At 39.1% G+C, this 22,618-nt stretch overlaps 1 protein-coding gene across 7 annotated transcripts in view; it reads left to right on the forward strand.

Annotated features, from left to right (window-relative positions):
- MTERF1 (mitochondrial transcription termination factor 1) overlaps window positions 1-22,618 on the forward strand; it is a 453,452-nt gene that overhangs the window by 321,742 nt on the left and 109,092 nt on the right. For all 7 annotated transcript variants that reach the window (XR_010381700.1, XR_010381702.1, XR_010381706.1 and 4 more), the window contains one exon: window positions 7-175. The gene's annotated coding sequence lies outside the window, so the exon portion shown is untranslated. The remainder of the gene's footprint in view (window positions 1-6; window positions 176-22,618) is intronic.

Raw genomic sequence — 22,618 nt, forward strand, 5'->3', positions numbered from 1 at the left:
TTCCAGATCTGACTCTCTCAACATGCTTATATTCACATTGTGCTGGAATTCCTGCTCTTCTTCTGACAAATTGTTGGCTCTTGTGGTGAGCTCCTCTCTCCATCATGTGAAGTGCCTCCAGCCAGCAGAAGTCTTCTCCTCTATAAGCACCTCAAATACCTGGATCCTACTTTTGGTAAGATCAGCTACTTTGGATTATCATTCTGTTTCTCTCTTCCCCCATGAGTCCATATCTTGTCTGTTTTCTTATCTTGGTGTTGAGCTTAAAACAGGTAATCAGAAAATGTTTGAGAGAATGCATATGTGTTAAGAAAGAATTGGTCAAATGAAGTAATAAGAAGGAACCAGAGTATGCACCCTGATGGCACTTTGTCTTCTTTGCCTTTGTCACTACCCCTTTGTTTAATTTTGTCATTGGTTGTTTACATTAGAATGAATTAATATTATTGGTTGACTTATGTTAGAATGTATTAAGCTCACCTGTCCTGAGATTTCTTGGTTGTTCCAAATGGTTTCCAGAGCTCCTAGTCACTGGGGATAAAACATAGAATGTTGCAGAAGACCTCTCCTCCACCCCAACTGTGCCCCAGGACTATTTCCTTCCTTCCAACTGCACTTTCCAAATAGCAGTTTTTACTTAATTAATGCCCTGACTTTGACTTTTACTGCCCCCAATACAGGATTAGACAGTGCACATTCACAGCCAGACCAGTTGAGGAAGACCACAAATGGTGAGATTTAGAGATTAAATAGGAAGCAGGGAATATTCAGACAGGCCAGAAAGGAAGCACAAAGGGTGGTGGGCCCAACATGCACAGAGGGGCTCAACTCTGCAGCAACGTTCTAATTACATGCAACCTACAGGCATGGCTGGGCCCATTACTAGGTAGACATGAAGATCAAGTGTTATTTCTAAAGATCACATTTTTATTCTTTTGTTTAAAGAAAGATATAGATAGAGTTACCAAACAGACCCATGTTCGAGTCCAAGCTCCACAACTTTCTCACTTTGAGTGAATCATTTAACTTTTCCAGGTCTCAGTTTCCTTTTATGTAAAATGGGTACAAACCTCACAGGATGGTTGTGAAGACTAGATGAGGTCATAGGAGCAAAGTGCTTAGTACAGAGTTTGGCAAAGAGTGAGTTCAGAATAAACTCAGGCATCATCATCATTATCATCAACATTATTATGTTGCTTAAAACCCAAATTAGGGCAAGTAACTTGCAAAGAAAATCTTTAAACTAGGAAAATATCCCCTGCTCTATTTTTCTCAGTGTACTGAAAGCACAAGATTTGTCATGAAATATGTTGAGAATTAATTGCACATATATTTGGACTACTTCACATTTGGGGGTCACTATTCACAAAAGTGTGGCTGCTGTGAAGAATAACCAGTGCCCCAAGCCTGCTTATCATTGTTCGTGACAAATCACATCATGAAGGCAGCTGAAATTTACACAGACTCCTCTCTTTTGAGTCATCTCAGCTGGGCTGGCTATGAATGCATCTTGCCTAATGCTGTATTGGGGGGTGGCCAATTGATGCAATCTGGACTAGAAGCTGTCCTACAGTGAATACCAAGGCATCTTACTTTTCTTGTGCATGGTATGATACAGAGCACAGAATGGACCACAAGAAGGTGAGTAAGAAATGCATTTTACACCAATGTATGAATTACATGTGTTTCTTTTGTTACAAAGATTCTGGGTCAAATTTTCTCTCGAATGAATGGCGACTTCTATGATGTCAAGGAGAAACGAGGAATGCTAAGAACTCTTTGGCTTTCACATGCAGCTCAGGGGAAAAAACACATAGCTTTGTGTCATGCTAACCTGAGTTCAAACCTTTCTCCACCAGGTATGAGTACAACCTTAGACAACTTAGTCATGGAGCTGGGTGATACGACCCACTTCATGAGGCTGTGGCACTGCATGATTTGACACATGTAATTGGCACAGTGCCTGGTGCTGTAGAAGTATTAGCTATTCAGCTCATTGTAGAATTAAAAAAAAACCCCACCCTACCTTTTGCTTAAGAAAATAGGACAGAATGAGAGACAAGGAAAATTATTGCTCTAAGATGCAGTTCAAAAAGGACCACTTAGGGAGAGGGGCCAAACATGTCTACAGAGTTATTTTAGAAGAGGACACAGCGTCTCAATTCAGGAAGAAAGTTTGTTTTTTTTTAAAGCCACGTAGCTTATCTTGAAACATTTTTTTTTGAATTTGCAAACATTTAAAAATTTTACTTTTACATTAAAAGCCAAGATTGAACTGCTTTCAGAGTACAGTATTGGTTCACTGAGTGATGGCGGGGTCTGTGCTTAGTCTGCGGCTCCATAAATATTAATGAAGGGCCGAGATACCAGATGATAAGGCAGCAGTGCTGGGCTGGTTCTCATGCCTTACACTTGCGCCCAGAGGGGTCGGCTATGATTTCGTGTTTAAAGAACTGAGCTTCATGATATAATAAATCAGGCTGTGTGATGTATGTCTTCCTACTACTGAGCAATGAACTTATACAAACTCACAGCAATACACATACACACATATTTAAATCAGTAAAAACTGAACTAGTAGAATTTATACAACTGTTTATTTTGTGTCTGAGTTTCAGCTTTGCTACTGGGACTATATATATAGGTATATTTTTGCCTTAATCTAATTATTTTGCTGATGTCTAAAACGCCTAGATATGGTGGCTTTTTCTGGGAAAAGCAGTTCCTTGCTCTAATTTTCCCCACCTTACCCCAAGGTCTCCTTCCCTTCTCCTTTCCTCCCCCCATCCACACGTGACACTCTCAGTTCACCCGTCTTCTGTTTTTTCCATCTGACTGTGGACGTGTTTCTTTGGCAATGATCTAAGGCCCTTTGAATCAGTGTCTGCATGTGTCTTCATGGTGTGCGCCTTCACACAGACACAGGCCCGAGTAGATGTGCTGCCTGCTGTTGGTCAAGGAGTTGGGTACCGTCTTCAGGCTGAATGGGGACAAGCTGCCCTTTGCCTTCATGTTACATTCACAATACACTGGCCATAGGGATCATCTCGTTGTTTAGTAACTGAAACTCTAAAGCAGATCAAACACATATGCCTGCCTACGTAATACTACCCCAAAGTACCATGCCACACATCACTAGCATGAAGTCACAGAATTATAACAGGAAATCACAAAGAAACTTAACGAAATAACTATTCACAATTTTCCTTTTTAGCAGCAAATGATAATTAAAACCCACAAACTGTAAACGGACAATTAATTTGACAAAATAATCATTGGACTATAGCGTGACTTTTCCTTCTAGAAGAGCCTTACATAGCCATTAGATATTTTTTTCTATATCATGGAAAGGCAGGAAATAAATAGATAAATATCCTTTTTTAAAAAAACCCACCATGGAGGCGTCCATGACAGTTAACACTAATTCAGCTTTCTAGAAGACAATATGAGAACACGTAGCCAAATTTCAAGCATTCATAATCTCCAAATCAACAAGACTACTTCTAGAGCCTAAATTTATCCTAAAGATGTCTAAAATAGTATAAAGTTATATCCAAAAGTTCTTTATAATTATGAAGAAAGAAACCATATGATTATTACTAAGAAGTCATTTGAAAGACTGCTGTAGAACATAGTTATGGCCGTAGGAATTTGGACACGATAGGCTTCTAAATGAAAAAAGGAGGTTCTTGAAAGAATATACTATGTTTCTTTGTGCTTGTGTATGTTTGCATGTGTACATATGCATAGAAAAAATGCCTAGAAAGATATTTGTCAAAGTACTAGATGGGTTATTACTGGCAGTAAAATTAAAGGTTATTTTTACTTATTTCTTTATACCTCTTTGCATTGTACAAACTGCAAGAGAATAAAAGTAAAACTATTTAAATCTAGGGGAGGGAAACACATACTAATAGAGGACATACAAATATTAATGCCAAATTGAAATGCATTGAGGTCCACCATCAAAATCTATACCGCAGAATCTCAAGGGCCTAGTGCAGGTACTGAAAATCCCCTCTGTGCTCATTCGAGCCCAGTGATGTAGTGAAGATGAGGAGAAATCACGACCATAGAAAAGACATGGAGCTTTCCCAGTGGTGTCACTCCACACACAGCCTTGTCTCATTAGTGATTTAATATTTGCCACCCCGCCCCTTCCCCGCCTTCCCCAACACTCACCAGCAGGCTGCTGGCGATTGACGGTCTGAGAAAGTTGAGCTGAGCTGTCAGGGGAGTGGAGGTGACAGTGAAGTGGGGCATGTTCTGCAAAGCAGACGAATTCCAGGAAAGTGTGTGCACATACGACATGCCTACCGAATCCAGAAATGCACTTGCTCATTAGGACACAACCAGGTGAAACATTCAATGCAGGTTATTTAGCATCCATTTCAAAAAATTAAATAGGCACAGGAACAAAATCCAACCTTTAGTTTTTTTCTCCTTTCTTTCCCTACGCCCAGCCTCCTCTATCTCTCCCTCCCTCTCTCTCTCTGCTTCTTCCCTTCTCTCCCTCTCTCCCCCCATCTCCCTCAAATTTCAAACATGTCTTATAACCTGTCATTTGGGCTAAGCCATCCCTGGAGAGAGATGTTAAATCATTCTGAGTGGCAAGCTGTCAGATTTAAATTTAAAAGTTATATGTTCCACACGCACTTCAAGCAGGAGATGTACTAAGTACTCGCTCATTAGGACACAACCAGGTGAAACATTCAATGCAGGTTATTTAGCATCCATTTCAAAAAATTAAATAGGCACAGGAACAAAATCCAACCTTTAGTTTTTTTCTCCTTTCTTTCCCTACGCCCAGCCTCCTCTATCTCTCCCTCCCTCTCTCTCTCTGCTTCTTCCCTTCTCTCCCTCTCTCCCCCCATCTCCCTCAAATTTCAAACATGTCTTATAACCTGATGTACTAAGTACTAAGGATAAGTAAGTACTAAGGATGTAACGTACAATATAAGTATAATTAGCATTACTCTATGAAAGTGGTAAAGAAAATAAATCCTAAGAGTTCTCATCATAAGAAAAACATATTTTTTTCTGTTTCTTTAATTTTGTAGCTATGTGACACAATAGATGTTCACTAAACTTATTGTGATAATAATTTCATCATGTATACAGGTCAAATTGAACTCAGGTCTGGCTGCTCACTGCTTGAAAGCTAATACTCAAGAGGCAAATGTTAGTAGAAAACGAAAGGGTGCTTATTTCGGAGGCTGGCCACTTGGGGAGAAAACAAACTCATGAACAAAGGCTAACTTCCCCTGCTGATCAGGGGTCAGGAGGTTTTAAAGGGGAGTTTCAGGGGTGTATAGGTGGAGGGAAGGGGTAACATGCAGAACAGCAGTCAGCTCCAACAATTATCTTGAAATTGTTGTGCAGTGTTCTGATCAGTGCCGTCTTGACTATTTTCAGTACAGTTAATCTTCAGTTCCAGGGTCAATTTGTTCCCATTTCCTTGAGGCCAGTTCTTAGAACTGTGTAAGTTGGAGCAGCTGATGCCATGGCTACAGTCTGGTTATCGTGTGGTTAACTTCTTCCATCTAAAAAACGGCTCAAAAATATGGCTGAGAATTTTATCTATAGCCCCTGAAGAGGAACTAAAGGTCCTTGACTTTGCTTAATGACTCATCTACTAATATTTTGTCCTGTTTGACTGCTTTTCCTTTATTTCTGCATTTCCTCACTTCTCTGATTAAATTTATCCTTTGGCTAAAGTTTTTCTAGACAACAAGTGGGCTAAGGACATGGTGGGTATCTGTCCTGGAAAGGCCCCATAGAGTAAATTTATATAGGGATGTATGTCAGTTATATCTCAATAAAATTGGACGATAGATAGATAGATAGATAGATAGATAGATAGATAGATAGGAAGGAAGGAAGGAAGGAAGGAAGGAAGGAAGGAAGGAAGGAAGGAAGGAAGGAAGGAAGGAAGGAAGAGAGAAAACAAGAAAAGTTCCCTTTCCCCCTTGCGTTCTGGTCCTGGAAATGGAATAAGTCCACTTTGCACATTCTTGGCCACAAGTGTGACCAACATCCAGTACATTCCTTCCAACACTTCTGCAAGCATCTCCAATTTGATATGCTGCCTTATTTCCAAACTGCCTTGAGCTGAAACACTCCATCAGGCATATGATGGGCCAGCTAAAGCTGCACCCCAAGCAGAGATAGAGCATGTAGATTTTATCTGAAAAAACACATGCCTATCCATTCAAGATGAAATGTTGTCATCCTAGTCAGGTCTGTGTTGGAGAATATGAAAGGAGCCCTGACTACAACAACACATCACCATCCTAATGTACCCTAGTCAGGTACACTGCTATTTCTTGCCATTTTCCTTTTTCTCATATGAAGCTTGCCATCATTTCACACACATTTTACAATGATAAAGGTGGTTCTGTTACTACTCGTCTGGTAGGGATTGGGGAGCAAGCATTTTATAACTGGGTTTCGACAACTTTGAACATACTTCCTCAGATCTCTCTCCGTCCTAACTCTATCTTCTTTACATGATTTTTCTTCTTTAAATATAAATATTATGTCTTTCTCTGTGATATACAAGCACACAAAGTCTGGATAAATAGCCAGGGGGTTGGGAACTCTATGCCCAGTGCCCAATTCCCAACTGAATTTTAAAAATGGAGTTAGGAAACTCAAATCATAATTGTCTCAAAGCAGTTCAGAGAGTTCAGAGGTGAGCCATCACCAGATTGATGGGATGTAGATGACACAACAACTCATTCCAAATGTTAGAAACCTGAAGTCAAGGAGACAGCCTGCAGCCCCAAGTCTCTGGAATTATCATCACTTACTGATCCTGAGGAGTCTAGCCTTCAGGCCTGGGACATGACAGCCAGTGCAGGGAGAGGCCAAGCCTTGTAGTGCCTTTAAGTTGGTTGTTGCTGCTGTTTATGTGTTTCAGACAACATAGCTCCTAATGAGGTTATTTAATGAAATGTTCATCTCCCTCTGTGTTACTGCCGTGACACTCAGTGGTGAAAGGGAAACAATCAAATATGCAGTAACTAAATATCCAGATAAAAATCTGGTTTTACAGACTTTCTCCCCTCCTTTCAGAAGAGAATTTCTATTGCTTTCACCTCTCAGGTGTGTTCCAAGGCACTTGAGAAATAAAAAGGGGGAAGAACAAATAGCATTTACCACTGACTGATGGAGCAACAGTAACTGGCAACATCGTTCACAGATACTCACCTGCAGGGCCGAGCCACACAGAAATGAGTGAGAATAGTTCCATTTCAGTTACAATAACAGCAGGACCCAGGCCCACATGTTTGTATCTTAGTAGAGGCAGGGGACAGACCGCAAAGCAAGCCTAGATTCAATGATCAGACAGGAACGAAGCCCTCCTCCTAAAAATCAAAATGAAATAATTGCCAGTGGCAGTTCGCCTTGGGTTCTGAGAGTTAGGAGGCAAATGTGTTTGCAAAAGGAACCGTAGGGAAGCAAAAATGAAAATAAATTGCTCTAGTTCTAGGCATTCTTTGACTCTTTGGGGACGCTGGCTCTTTTTTACACAATCCTTAGAAAAATGGTTGGTTCAGAAACAAAACAGAACAAAATAGAACATGTCAGGGACTATATCTGCGCAGCCGTGAGTAAAACAATTCAGGTCTCCCAAACTTGGGTCTACAGTGTAAGAAGGGCTCAAGACTCTACCTTGCAGTGTTTCTAGTTCTTTTTTTTTCTACAACTGGGTTAAAACACAAAGAACCTGTTATCATAGAATTTTCTAAATTAATACTACACTCGAAAATATAAATGAATATTGGAAATTCAAAAAAAAAGAATGTCTTCTTAGCTTTGATGCCACCCTGAAAACAAGCAACCCTGAAGAGGTCTGTTCACTTGGATTTGATCTGAGAATTTGAAATCTACCTCTCCTTACCCCTGCCAAGTTAGTCCCACCCCTCCCTTCCGCTCCCTGTTATGGGCCCTTTATGATTTCCTCCCTCCTTTACACCCAAATGCAGAAGTGAAATGTGAAAAGCTGTTTAAGTACTCTTAACTTACAGAGAAAGGAAACTATCTGGCCATTTTTTAATATTCCATGATATTAAAGTAATTCATCTGAGTTTGCGCTAATGACAGTAAATCTCTCGTGCTGACAAGCCGTGGTCAATTATCCTTTCTACAGCCTTTTAAATCCAAAGCACTAGGAAGTGCGTCAGTGTTCGAAACTGGTGGCTTGCTTATTCAAAAGAAGCAGCCAACCAGTTTGAGCAGCTTTCTAAACAGTGCACAACTAGGCTCTCTGCCCCCAAACAGCTCTCCTAGGGGCCTGCAAGTGCTGGGTTACTTCCGCTAGAATTTACATGTATGGAGGAAACGGTTTAAATAAAGTGGTGTGTTATTTATCCCTATAATGAGTACTTTAACAACGACAATTAGAAAGGAAATTCTATAAGCCTGAACTCCAGTTACTTATTGTCACCGACAGTCAATTACAGTATTTCAGTAATTACAGGGATTCGGATCATCTGTCATCTGGCAAATCATATTAGAGGGAAGAGGTGCTTGTTTTGTTTTGAAAGCATGTGATCTAGTCTCCATCATGTTGGTTAATTTTTGGAGCAGGGAGTGTGCGAGGGGGCTTGCCCCACACGTCTGAGGATCTCTTCACCTGGAAGAGCAATGGAAATGTTCAATGGATTTCCATCCAACCTCAGTGGCTGTACTAAGGAGTAAGAGTCATTCAAGAGGTGGGTGGGTGGTGTCCACTCTGCTGGACAAGTCACCCAAGGACATTGTTCTTCAACTCTAGTGGTGCCTTGTTCCTCCTTGAGCTCCTACTATATCAATTCCTTGCTGCTTTGCTCACTTGAAGGCCCACCAGCTCCCTGACTTCCCCCCTGTACCTCCTTTGGTCATTTCTTGTCAGTTCGCTATCTCATAAACATTATCATCATGATTAAATCACTTCTGTGCTTTTTCTCAACCTGTTACTTAAAATGTATTCTTCCCCTCTCTTCCATCCATCCAAACCCTCTTCACCCTTCAAGGCTCAGCCTGAGTCCTGACCCCTCCTTGATGTGGATCCAATACCAGACCCCTCCTTCTATGAATTGCCTATAGAATTCCAGATATACCGCTCAGTTGTTCTCAGATTGTGAACCCCTAGCAGGCCCTACATCTTAAGTTTCCACTTCTCACCCAGCATCTGGGATACATTTACACCCCTAGAGTGGTAACCTCTTGATTCTTGACTTCTGTTGTTGCTGTAGTTTAGTCCGTGTTTGGTGAAATGTCTTAATCAGACCTAGCTGGCATTCCTTCATTATCCACTCCTTCCTTCAGCAGCATGTTTTGAGCAACTTACTTAGAGCAGGACACCAGAATGATGGCTTCTAAGTTTGAATCCAGCATTTCCTCTCCTACCATGTCTTGATGGGAAATTGTGTTTGCTCACAACACCCTGCACAAATGAGTCTCTCAGTGCTCATCATTCCTGCTCATCATTCTGTCCCTGGCCAACATTTGAAGGGAAATCATCATAAAAGCCCATATAAATAAAGAAAGAATGAGCTCTCTCTCCCCTGTGGTTCCACATGGCTCTCCTCAGAGCATTCTCAGTCTGAACCTGGAGGCAAAGAGAGGAAAATATTTTCAAATCACTTCAGGGCTTATGTAGGGTTCAAGTTTGGTTCAAGGGATGGGCAAAACTTGGGTCGGCCAGCTACATTACGGTCAGCCAGACATTGGGGTCAGCCGGCCATGTTTGGGTTGAATCAAGAACACGTGCTATTCTTCACATCCCAAGACAGATACTGGAATTTTAATTTTTCTTTCTGCACCCTCTTTATGTTTTGAAAGCTCGTTTCATCTTGGAGTGAGACTTCCCAGAAGATCTCTTTTCTCATTCACTTCTTTGGTGATATGTCCTTTGGTAGCTCCTGTTCTGTGCCTGTGGTGTTTAGACTTCATATTTCCACTAGCATTTGCCCCCAACATGCTGTTTGTGTTAAAAAAAAAAAAAAGCATTCTGCTTGAGTCCAAGGAACTAGGAGAAAACGTGAAATCTGACTTGATGTGAAAATCCACAGAGTGTTTTTATTAAAGCTTCTCACTATTTTCTGCAGGAAATATTGCCCATAACAAAGCATTGGAACTAGAATGTTCTCAGGCATCAAACATAAAGGCAAGACTGGCAAGTTCAAGGATATCAGGCTATATCAAAGGGCTGCTAAAAACCGTTCAGTGGCTTGAACTCTCTGATAGTAGTCAGCACACTGCACTGAAAGTATTGTACCTGCCTCATAACACCCACACCACCAACAAGGAGAGCTTACGTTCAGTACAGACCACAATTGGGTTGTGCGTCTCCCTGGTGGCCAGCACGGTGCCTGGCACACAATATGCCCTCAGTGAATATTTGGTCCCTATTTGGTTATATAAACACCATGTGCTAGGTGGGAAGGTTTTACAATACTAAGATACACAATTCTTGTCTTCAAGAAGTTCAAACCCTGATGCTGTGTTCACAAGCCTGAGTGAGCATCAGAATTGCTCAGGAAGCTCCAAATGTACAGGTTTCAAGGCCTTGCCTCCAGAAGTTCTAATTTAGTAGGTCTGTGTAGGGGCCCAGAATTCTGAATTTTTAATAAGCTTCCAGGCACCTCTGATGATCAGCCAGATTGGGAACCTTTGGACCAGTGAGTGGTAAGAGAGCCTGATGTTTTTATATCTCTTTTCCTATATATGAAGTGTTTTCGTATCCTTCATCTCTCTTGATTCTTACTCTCTGAGTGGGGTGGTGTACCTGTAGGTTACAGATGAGGATGTGAAGCCCAGAGAGTTCACGAGGTTGGTGAAGTCAGAGCCTGGCTTTGAACCTAGGATTTCCATCCACAAGCTCAGCACTGTTTCCTTCTCACTGACTCCTTGAGAGTGATGACCCAGGTTAGCTCTGTCAGGTAAAGAGCAACAAACCCTAGGTCATCATTAAATGAACAGCCAGTATGTTCAGGTCTCTCTCCTAGGTTCTGTGGGAGAGACACAGTAAGAGGAAAACATTACCCCAGCTCCTGGAGAATCACACTGGAAAAAAGAATTGATGATGGGCACAGGTCCTCTCAGTGATGGCAAGTAATGAAGGTTATTTCCTTATGTTTTACACAGAAAATAAAAAGATCAATGGAGAAAGTCAATCCTAATAAGTGGAGTAAGCTCAGTTCATACTCCACAAGATGCCTTGGTAGGGACCCCATGGTCAGCCAGACAGCAAACCAGATACAGTCCTTTACCTGGATGTGGCTCCTGAACCCAGTCCTCTTGCTTCACTCTGGATTGTTACCTAGCCCACTTCCCTTCACTCCACTGTCAGCGGTGTGGTTGAGATAAGCCATTAACAGATTTATTTCACTATTATCATGTCATCCAATGTGACATTAACAGTGCATTTGACAGCAGATAGTTGAAAACTGGCTGCCTTTCGGAATTAGTAACACAGCAAGTTTCACTTTGCAGCGACGAGCTGCGAGAGAGCAGCGTCAGCAGAAGGTGCCTCCATTTTCTACGCAGGTACACGGTGCGAAGCTCTTCCACGACACATCCATGACAAGAAAAAGCCAAGGGCTCAACAGTGGGGATGCTGAGTCATCCCACCTCTCAGGGATGTGGTCCCTTAGGCTGTGTCTGAGGGTGGAGCCCTGTATGCTTCCCCATGAAGCAGACAGAGGATTTGTGCCGACCACAAAAACGGGAGTTGGTGTGGGGAGAAGTCACTAGAAAAATAAGCAGAAACACACAATCTCCTTTAAATTCCGCTTGAAAGTGTTTCTGGGTAGAAGAGCATCTCATGAAGGTTTTTAAATTTTCTTCTCAGAGACAACGTTCTTTCATGCAGTAGCACCAAGTATTACCTGAGGAAGTCCTGTAGGGAGGGGAGATGGAAAAGGAGAAGGCTGACAACTTGCCGAGACATTTATCAGAGCATAGATACTCAAGCACAATAACCAGTGGCTCCCTTTCCTTATGCTTACAACTGGAATTTAACAACTCAGAAAGCGTAGTTGTGAAGAAGATCGCATTCTGTGAAGATTCTCCTTTTTGCATCTGCTGGGTTGGGATTTTCTGCCCTAAGCTTACTAAAATCAGACCTCACTGGACTGACTGAATTACACACACAAATATACAAATTCAGGTCACCTTCTAAGTAATCAGTATGAGAGGCTACATGCTTGATGGGAACCCTTCTCCTTTTAAATTGAGCATGGCAGCCAGTGGTGTGCTCATTTCAACCACAAAATACTTATCCACTGACTCTATTATTACATGCCCAGCACTAGGTGCCCTAGGACACGATCTCATCTGAGCAGTGGCAGCAAAGGTGGCCAGAGATCTTCCTGGGGAGTTACAACTTGGCACTTCCTGATGGAGAGGAGGCCAGCTGCAGCCCTGGCTGTGCCCACTTCCCACTGGACACAGATGAAGATGGGGTGAAGGGACAGGGAATGATGGTGCTGTGCAGCCCCTGAGCCTGTATGGGGATGTGAAAATCTAAGATCTGAAGACTGAATCACACTTTCTCCAGTACCAACAGTTTCTCTTCTTCTGTGGTCCATGTGATTTATAGGAGCTTCTTCAGGAGCAAATGCCACATCCAGAAACATGGATTCTATGAGTTTTATGTTGGTCTGGGATTGTCTATGAGCACTAGTATTTTTATTGGGAAAAATTGCATTTTGAAATAAAACCAACTAAAACAAGGTCTCCTGCAGCTTACCAGAATAGGATCCATGAGAGCAGGTCAAAGTGGTCATGCAGATCTTAAAGAATGGTTGTGGTGGCTGGACTGCTTTCAGTGGGAGCTGGTGGGGTGGCCAACTTCGCTGCTTATGCATTTGGACCAGTCACCTGAGGGCCCCCATTAGGACCTCTCATAATCCTTGTTAAGATCTACAGTTACACTCATTTGTGCTCCAGAAGAGGACATGGAGACATCAAATAAAATGTTGTGGTTTATGCAATAATTGTGGTCATTGTAGCCTTGATATTAATCTTTGAGTTAGGACTTCACCACAAAAAACAAACATTCTTGTTACATAACCATCTGCTCCGTAAGTGGAGTGCTTTTAGTCAGCTATGCTAAAGGCCTGGGCATTGCTTTAAAGAACTTTCTGCTAAAAAAGCCTCAGCTGAGATATCCCTTGACTTTGATTCTGTTGCTAAACCTCAGAGTCTGTGTACACACACAGACTAATTGTCCAAACAGGGCCCTGGACATACTGAACCCTTGTATACTGTAACTCCAATGGATTTCATATGCTTTATAGCAGGGGTTTGGACTTGCCCATCTCTTCTTTTCAAGGAGGGGCAAGATATGACTGTTGAAGACATCATTGGTACTTTGAGTAGCTAGCTCCCTTAAAGTCATTGTAGGGATGTCATGATTGCATACCTTTAAAGATTTCCAGTTAGTCTAGCAAGACTGCCTGTGTCTTTTTGGTAAGATGAAAAAGTAATGAATGTAATCTCTAATATTCTTAATATTGCTAATATTTTAATAGTACTGAATAAAGCTTAACCTGGGAAACTTAACAGCTAAATGGTGAAAATATCTCCCAAAGAAATGGAGATCTGACAGGTTTTTGAGAAACAAATTTAAACATTATTCTGTAGTTCTGCTACAAAATGAGTTAGAATTTCAGAACATGCCTGAAAATGACATTGTCCTCTTAAATGATATTCTCTAGAGACAATCTTTTTTAAGATTTCACTAATTTGGATCAAGAAAAATTGATTTTCTTATATTTAAATTATGGCAATTAACTAAAATAACCTCAGTATGTGGCTGGTTTCTATTTTTATTGACACTGTATTATTGTATTTGTATTTTAAGTCTTGATTCCTCCATGAAAAACTAACATATTAATGACAATTTTAAATGTAAAAGATAAAATGCCTTATTTCTTTATTGCCAATAATAAAGTGACATGTCCCTGTATAAGGGTATATAGGTCAAGCAACCTCAAGTAAGAGTAGAATTTTTTCTAAATATTCTTGCAAATTTTTGTTTGCTTGGGACTATTGATTTGGGAGAATTTTTGAAAACAGTCTGAAAATTGTGTGGAACTAAGCCTGGTAGATGGAGTGGGTTATCAAACTTTATAATAACATTTTGAATGATTTGTAACTATAGTGAAGAGATGACTTTTCCTTTTGGCTCAGAGATAACTCTACCAAAGAGAAATTTTGAAAATGTTTGGAGAAAGGGCAGTGCCAGCAGAAGACACAATACATGTGTCCTCGTGCATGACTGCCTTGAGGCGGCTGTCATTTGAACTTTAAGATTATGAGATGTTTACTTACAAATCATCAGTTCAAGAACAGGATGGAAGAGGTTATGTTTATGTTTAAAAAATCTGATTATCAAAGGTGAGAAGCTTTATTTTTTTTTAAAAAATGACCCCCCCCCCTTTTTTTGCAAATAATACCAGAGTGAAATTTTTCTAAGATCACATCTTAGGCAAAGAATCCTAAGTGCTTTTTATTTTCTAGATTAAAAACAAAAAATCCCACACACCCAACATTCCTCTCTCTGCCTAAGGGATTAATTTCTCACAGCTTTGGGTTAGAGCAGCAAAAGGTATTCTGGGGTTACTCAAAAATTTTAATGCAAGGGATATATGATACGGGAACACTGGTATATACATGCCATGATTAACTAAGAAGTGTTTTCTTTATCCACAAGTAACTAAGCTGTCCATTAAAAACTTGAAAAAAAACAAAGCTGGAAACTTGGCAAAGTTTTTGATTTAAAAGAAGTTGATGTTAGTTGTCTTCATTGTTACTACATTTATCTGTCAATGTGCATCAAAGGAATACTCTCTGAATACATCCATTTTTATAAGTTTATTGTGGGTAAAACAGACCTAAAAAAGCTGCATAAATTTAAGTGTACGATTTAATAAGTCTTGTTATATGTGAACGTCCATGAAACCATCACCATAGTCAGTATTATGAACATACCTGTCACCCCCAAGTTTCCTCATGCCCCTTTGTAATTCCTCCCTCCCCAGACAACCACTAATTTGCTTTCTGTCACGATAGATTCTAAGATTTTATATAAGTAGAATCATACAATATTTACTCTCTTTTGTCTGGCTTCTTTCACTCAGCATAATTATTTTGAGATTCATTCACATTGTAATGTTTATCAGTAATTTATTCCTTTTATTATTATTTATTCCTTTTTATTCTAGTTATTCCTATTTATTCCAAATATTTCTATTTATTTATTTTATTTTGTTATATGGCTAAAGTGGAGTTTGTCCATTTACCTGTTGATGCTCATTTGAGATTTCTCTAGTTTTTAATTTTTATGCCTACGGTTGCTACAAACATTTATGTTCAAATCTTTGTATAAACATGCTTTTTTTTCTCTTGAATCATAGGTAAGTGTATGTTTAAATTTTCAAGAAAAATTTCCAGTTTCCTAAACCAGTTGTACCCTTCCACATTTCCACCAGCAGGATATGAGATTTCTGGCTCCTTCATACCCTCCCCAGTTTAGCACAGTCAGCTTTTTTAAGTTTTTATCACTCTAATGGGTATAAAGTGATACCTCATTGTGGTTTTGATTTGCATTTCCCTGATGGCTAATGATGTTGAACTTCTCATCATGTTTTTATTTGGCATCCATAGTTCTTCTTTGGTGAAGTGTCTGTTTAAATTTTACCAATTCTCATTGCGTTGTTTATCTTGCTAATTAGTCATAAGAGTTCTTGCATAGCCTGGACATAATTCCTTTGTTGGATATATATCTTGCAAGTATTTTCGCCTAGGCTGTGGCTTGACTTTTCATTTCCTAACAGTGTGGTTTGAAGAGCAAAAGTTTTAAATTTTGATACAGTCTCATTTATTGACCTTTTCTTTTGGGTTTTGTGCTTTTAGTGTCATATTTTGAAGTCTTTATCAAATTCAGGGTCATTAAGATTTTTCTCCTATGTTTTCTTCTAGAATTTTTATAGTTTTATCTCTTACATTTAGGATGGTGAGCCATGTTGAGTTAAATTTTGTATGTGATAGGAAGTAAAGGTCAAGGTGTATTTTATTTCATCTTTGCATAAGGCTGCCCAATTGTTTCATCACTTAGCCTCAGTAGCTATAGTTTCCATATCTGTAAAATGGGGTTACATTTTCCATGTCAAAAATTTGTTGTGGAAACTAAATAAAACAATATATGTGCAGTGCCTGGAACCTAGTAGGCACTTAATAAAGTTTTTTTAGGGGGGTGAGTATAGGAAGGGCACCCCCCCAAAATCATTAAAAACCATGGAATCCTATTTGCTGTATATTAGAAAATAATTTATCACTTAGTACATATTTAAATAAATAAAAATATGAGCAAAGAATTCATAGACCCTTGATAATTCGGTGCTAGAAAGGTTTTCAGAGGTTATTTCATCCACCTCTCTCCTTTTAAGAGGGAGAACATGAAGCCCAGGGCCGACATGATTCACCCACTGTCATTCACCAAGATGGTGGCAGACATGGCCTAGAACCAACCCCTTAGCCCTCCATCTCAACTCTTACTAATCAGTGCTTAACTGAAGGATGGGCTACAAACAAATTTTTCCAGAGTAAAAACTCACCACATACATTGAAGTAGAACAGTTTTCAAAGAGATATATAGTAATTTCCTCTCAAAATTATTATTAATTGTATCTAGTAGCCTGAAAGTGTTAGCACACAATCTTCTAGCCAACAAAATGGAATTCTTAAGAGGTGGCTATTAAAGTATTTTAGAATAACTGTTAGGAGTACATTCATAATATTATTGAAGTTTTTTAATGAACAAAAAGGGAAATATTTTTTATATATTTGGCTACGTGAAAATTAAAATTTATGCCTGGCAGAAGACATTGTAAGTAAGAAATTTTTAAACTGAGATGAATTAGAAAAAAATGGCAAGCTATATAACAGACAGTGGATTGATACACTTCATATATTATGAGCTATTACAAATCACCAGGGAAAACATGAAGACCGCCTACAGAAAATAGGCAAGGTGTGTGTACAAGTGTGTCCTAGATAAAGAAACACACATAACCATTAAACAGAAGGAAAGGGTCTCAATCCACTGATATTTAACAGTCACATCGGGGGGCAGGGTATAGCTCAGTGGTAGAGTTCATGCCTAGCATGCATAAGGTCCTGGGTTCAATCCCCAGTACCTCCGTTAAAAATAAATAAGTAAATAAGCCTAATTACCCCCCCCCAAAAAAAAAAACAAAAAAAAATTTGAAAAGATATAAAATAAAGATCATATCTGAAAACAATAAGATATGTATTTACCTCAGAAGTTGCCAAAGATTAAAAAGAATAATAATGCCCAACACCTTGGTGAGGGTGTGGAAAAAGAGCCCCTTTCATCTGGTCTGTTGCTGTGAGCCTAGTATCGACCCAGCTTTCCTGGAGGGCAATTCTGTGAAATTTCTATGAAACATTCCATGAAATTGTTGCCGTAAAAATGCCATTGCCGTGAATTTATCTTTTACAAATACTTACCCAAATGCCTAAAGATATTTTTATTAAGATGTACATTGCAGGCTGGGTTATAACATCAAAAACTAGAAAACCAACAAAATGTCCGCTCATTCTGATGAGTGATGACTTGGGGTCAGCCGGGGCTCATTCTCAGTGGAAGGGGAGGCTCCTGTTCTATCTCTGGGAGCAGTGGGAGCACACGTTGGGGCACAAACTGGGGGTAAGGAGTTCCCTACAGGGCAGGATTCCGGTAAACAATCTGTCAATGGCACACTTTAATAACAGTGTTACTATTGTAATTGAAAAATGCAAAGGTGGGGACTGCAGGAAATGAGACAGATAAACAGCAAACCAGGATTCCTACTTCGCCTCTAATCAGGTGCCCTTTGGAAGATTTAAAAGAACAAAGTAACATACACACACACACACATACGCTTTTCCATTATTTTATCAAAATGGGGCCTAGGTCCTTCTTGGCAGCAAAGTAGTTAATGTCTTCTGGAAAGATACCAGGAAAGGAATTTTTATTGAAGAGGCTGATTCAGCCTTTTCTAGGGGCAGAGACCCTTAGATTTTGTCAGATAAGTGAAGGGAAGGCACAGGCCTGGTGAATGCTGAAGTGGCTCTGTGTGAGCCTGTCCTGGAGCCCCGCGAGGCAGGAGGACTGGAGGGCAAGGCCAACATCACGGCTCTGCTGCAGCCCCAGGCCTTCTGACAGCTTCTGAGCCGGCTGTAAGTGTCCCCAGAACTGATTTTTCTCTGTGCACTCTGTCACACTTGCAGCTGACTGCCTACTCCACCCCCCACGCCTCATAGGCACATCACAGAGAAACCAATAATGTAAGACCTAACAGCTAAACTTAGTTTGGATTCCACGAATCCTGCGTTTGAGAGAAATCAAATAGGAGCTGTAATGAAGTTTCTGTGTTTATTATCTCTGAATAAAAGATTAATTTTGCAAATTATAGGGTAAATAAGATTGCAGAAGGAAAGGAGAGAGCTTCTTTTCAATTACCCTTCACTATTTTAGAATCATCCATCAATAGATAATCAACTGATAAAACCAATAACTAATTATAACTCACTGCTGTCTATTCAATCAAGTATATTTTTAATCTCCTACTACTGGACATTTAATAGCCTGGTTCCTCATTTCTGTGTATATCCTCAAAAGTTATTAAACAAGGTATAATTCAGAATGTTTTACTAATTCAGATTACAGGAGAATTTTTATTGTAGAATGGCTAAGACTCAGATGTGATAGCTAATGTGAAATCTGGCATAGTTACGGTGGTTAAGACTTTTGAGTCAGACAAGTCTGGTTCAAGTTCAGGTTCTATCATTTAAGGCCATCTTGGGCAAGCTGCTTGCTTCTTTGTGCCTGTTTTCTCATCTGTATAACTGGACTTGTGTTTTAAATGTACCTGACTCTCCTGGGTTCCCAAGACATTTTTTTTTTAAAGTTGTGGTTGAGTGAGAACAGAATAGGGTTGGCCCTAAACACATGTGGACCAAGTTCTCACCTCTTCAGTACAATAGGTCATGTAGCATCTGAGAGGGGAAAAAAATATATCATCTGAACCACCTGTCGGCTTCTCACTTCATTGGTTTTATAGGATTTGTGGGTTCTTTCCTTAAGAAAGAAACCTTCTCTACGATGTTCTACTTTTCCGTTAACAGACAGACAGACAAAATTCTCCATAGAGTTGGGCAGTATCTTGATCTATTCAGTCTTGGAGGAGTCCACCAGCATAGATGGTTCCGTTTCAACAATACCTACTGTATGGCACGTGCAGGCAGTGTTCGTCCACAGACAGCCCTGGGTGATGAGCTAGGAAATTGTGAGGCAGGTCAGGCAACTCCAATTGAGTAGAATGAGCGGTGAGAACGTAAAATGACAAGCAACGAATTGGGGAACAATATTTTGCACACATGTAACACGCAAAGGCTGTAAAGGACTAATATCAGAGTGTAAAAACATAGAAGACTCTATAGACCAATCAGAAATGTCGAACAGCCCAGCAGCAGAATGAACCGAGGTTAGTCTCTGCCAGGTCGCAATAGAAATTTAGTGTCAAGAGCTCATAAAAAGCTGAACCTCACCAGGAATCAGGGAGATTCAAATGCAAGCAATAGTGGCTCACTACTTTTGATTATCAGACTTTCAAAAATTAAAAAGATTGAAAAATATCTAATGTTTAGGATTTCAAGGACTGGGTATTATCTTAAATTAGATATATATTTTTTCTATTGCTGCAGTAACAATTTGCCACAAACTCAGTTGCTTAAAACAACACAAATTTATTATCTTATGATTCTGTAGTTCAGAAGTCCAACACGAGTCTCACTGGGCTAAGATCAAGGTGTTGGACTGGGTGGCATTTGTTTCTGGAGACTCTGGGAGAGGGGATCTATTTCCTTGCCTTTTCCAGCCTCTAAAGGACACCAGCAAACCTGACTTCCTTCAACCATCTTTAAAACCAACATTGTTGCATTCATTTCTTTGATCATTCTTCTGTAGTCATGTCTCCCTGTCTGACCACAGCTGGGAGAGAGTCACTGCTTTTATCAAATAATCCAGGGCAATCTCCCTATCTCGGGGTTCTTAACCTTATTCACATCTATAAAGTCCCTTTGCCAGATAAGGTGACTTATTCACAGGTTCTCATAATTAGGAGGTGGACAACTTTGGGAGGGAGCACATTCTGCCTATCATATTAATGGTGATCGTATAGTCTATTTGGAAGACAGTTTGAAAGTGCAGTCAGCTGTCCATATTCACAGATTCTGCTTCCAAAATATTTGAATAAAAAATATTCAAAAAAATTAAATTCCAGAAAGTCTCAAAAAGCAAAACTTGAATTTGCCATACTAGCAACTATTTATGTAGCATTTACATTGTATTAGGTATTATAAGTAATCTAGAGATGATTTAAAGTATATGGGAATATATGCCTAGGTTATATGCAAATACTACACCATTTATATAAGGGACTTGAACATCCACAAATTTTGGTATCCTGAGGGGTCCTGGAACAAATTCCCCATGTATACTATTCATACCCATTGACCCAGCAATTTGACATTTAGTTTTTTATCCTACAGAAATGCTTGCATATTTGCATAAAAATATGTCCAGAAATGGTCATTGCAGCATCATTTGTGAAACCAAGAGGTTAAAACAAATTAAATACCCTTCAAAAAAGGATGTTAAGTATATTATATGTCCATATTATATTACTAGGTAGCAGTTAAAAATACAAATATGGATATATAATTTACATGCAATTTCAAATGTTACTTTTATAATCATAAAATAAAATTCAAAATAATCTGTACTTACAAATTATAATAAGCTCTTAAATGAAAAATTTAACCAAGAATTTATAGAAAAATCACTAATTCTCTTCACATTTGAAAAATCATCTTTTTTTCTTTCTTCCTTCTGTTTTCTTTGGATTTTCTGTTTCTAGTTTCCTAAGGTGGAAGGTTAGTTATTGATCTGAGATTTTTCTTTTTAAATATAGCTCTTTAGAGCTATACATTTACTTCTAAGCACTAATTTAGCTGTATCCCATAGTTTTCAATATGATATATACTTTTTCAAAGTACTTTCTACTTTGCCTTATGATTTCTCCTTTGACCCAATGGTTTTTTTGGAGGTTTTTTTTTTAAATTTTCATATAATTGTGAATTTTCCATATTTCCTTCTAATATTTTTTTCTGACTTAATTCCATTGTGGTCAGATAACATACTTTGTTTGTTTTCAATTCTCTTTAATAAGTGTTGAGACTTATTTGTAGCCAACATATGTTCTGTCCTAAAGACTGTTCCATGTGAATTTGAGAAGAATGTTTATTTTGCTGCTGTTGATTAGAATGTTCTATAGATGCCTAATCAGTTAGTTGGTTTATAATGTTGGTCAAGTCTTCCACTTCCATATTGACCTTCTGTCTATTCTATCCTTTATTGAAAGCCTCCAACTATGATTGCTGAATTGTCTATTTCTCCCTTCAATTCTGTCCATTTTGCTTATGCATTTTGGGGTTCTGTTGTTAGATTCATATATGTTTATAATTGTTATGTCTTCCTGATAAATTGACCATAGATTGAACCTTTTATGATCTTTTTGTTTTTTAATCTCTGGTGACAATTTTTGTCTAAAAGTCTATTTTTTTCCTGATATTAGTATAGCTACTCTACCTCTCTGTTGGTTATTGCTTGCATCATGTATTTTTTCCATCTTTTTTGCTTTTAATTTGCTTGTATCCTTGAGTATAAAGTGTGTCTTTTGCAGGCAACAAATAGTTGGATTATTTTTTTAAATTCTGCCAATCTCTAGCTTTTAATTGGAGTGTTTACTCCATTTACATTTAATGTAATCACTGACAAAATAGAATTTATAGCTGCCATTTTCTATTTGTTTTCTGTCCTATCTTTTTTTATTCTTTTCTTAATGTATTAGTGCCTTCCTTTGTGTTAAATAGATATTTTTAGTGTACCATTGTTGTTTATTTTTCTATATTTTGAAAGTTATTTTCTTAGTGGTTGTCCTGGGGATTACAATGAACATTTCAACTTAAAATAATCTAGTTTAGACTAACACCAACCTAATTTTAATAGCATAAAAGCTTTACTCCAGTACAGCTCCATTTCAGCTCTCAATCCTCCCTGTGTGAGAATAACTTTTGGAGGGCTGTTCATTGTCTCGTTTCTACTAGTGAGCACTGGTTATGTCTTGCTTTAACTAGTGAGCATATCTTAAAGAGTCTAATTTCTACTTAGGAGTGAAGTGAAGTGAAGAGAAAAACTAACCATGTTAGCTATTTAAGCAGGAAGCGTGGCAGCTCCACTTCACACAGGAGGTTTTGAAGGGGGCATTCCCATTCACCGGGCTTTCTCAGTTTTCAGTTGGCAGCTCATAAAGTGATTTTATGTGCAACTAAAAAAATGTAAAACTGTTTCCCACAGTGCTTTAAACAGCTATAAGGCATTTTCAGGTACAAAGGGCTATAGGGAGCTCTCCTGACAAGTTGAATAAAGGTGGAAATTTCAATTTTTTATGAGCTTCTTTAAGCACTGAGTTTAAGGCAGCAGCAGCAGGCTCAT

This window comes from Camelus dromedarius, chromosome 7 (assembly GCF_036321535.1).
Source record: "Camelus dromedarius isolate mCamDro1 chromosome 7, mCamDro1.pat, whole genome shotgun sequence".
In the NCBI taxonomy this organism is placed as follows: Eukaryota; Metazoa; Chordata; class Mammalia; order Artiodactyla; family Camelidae; genus Camelus; species Camelus dromedarius.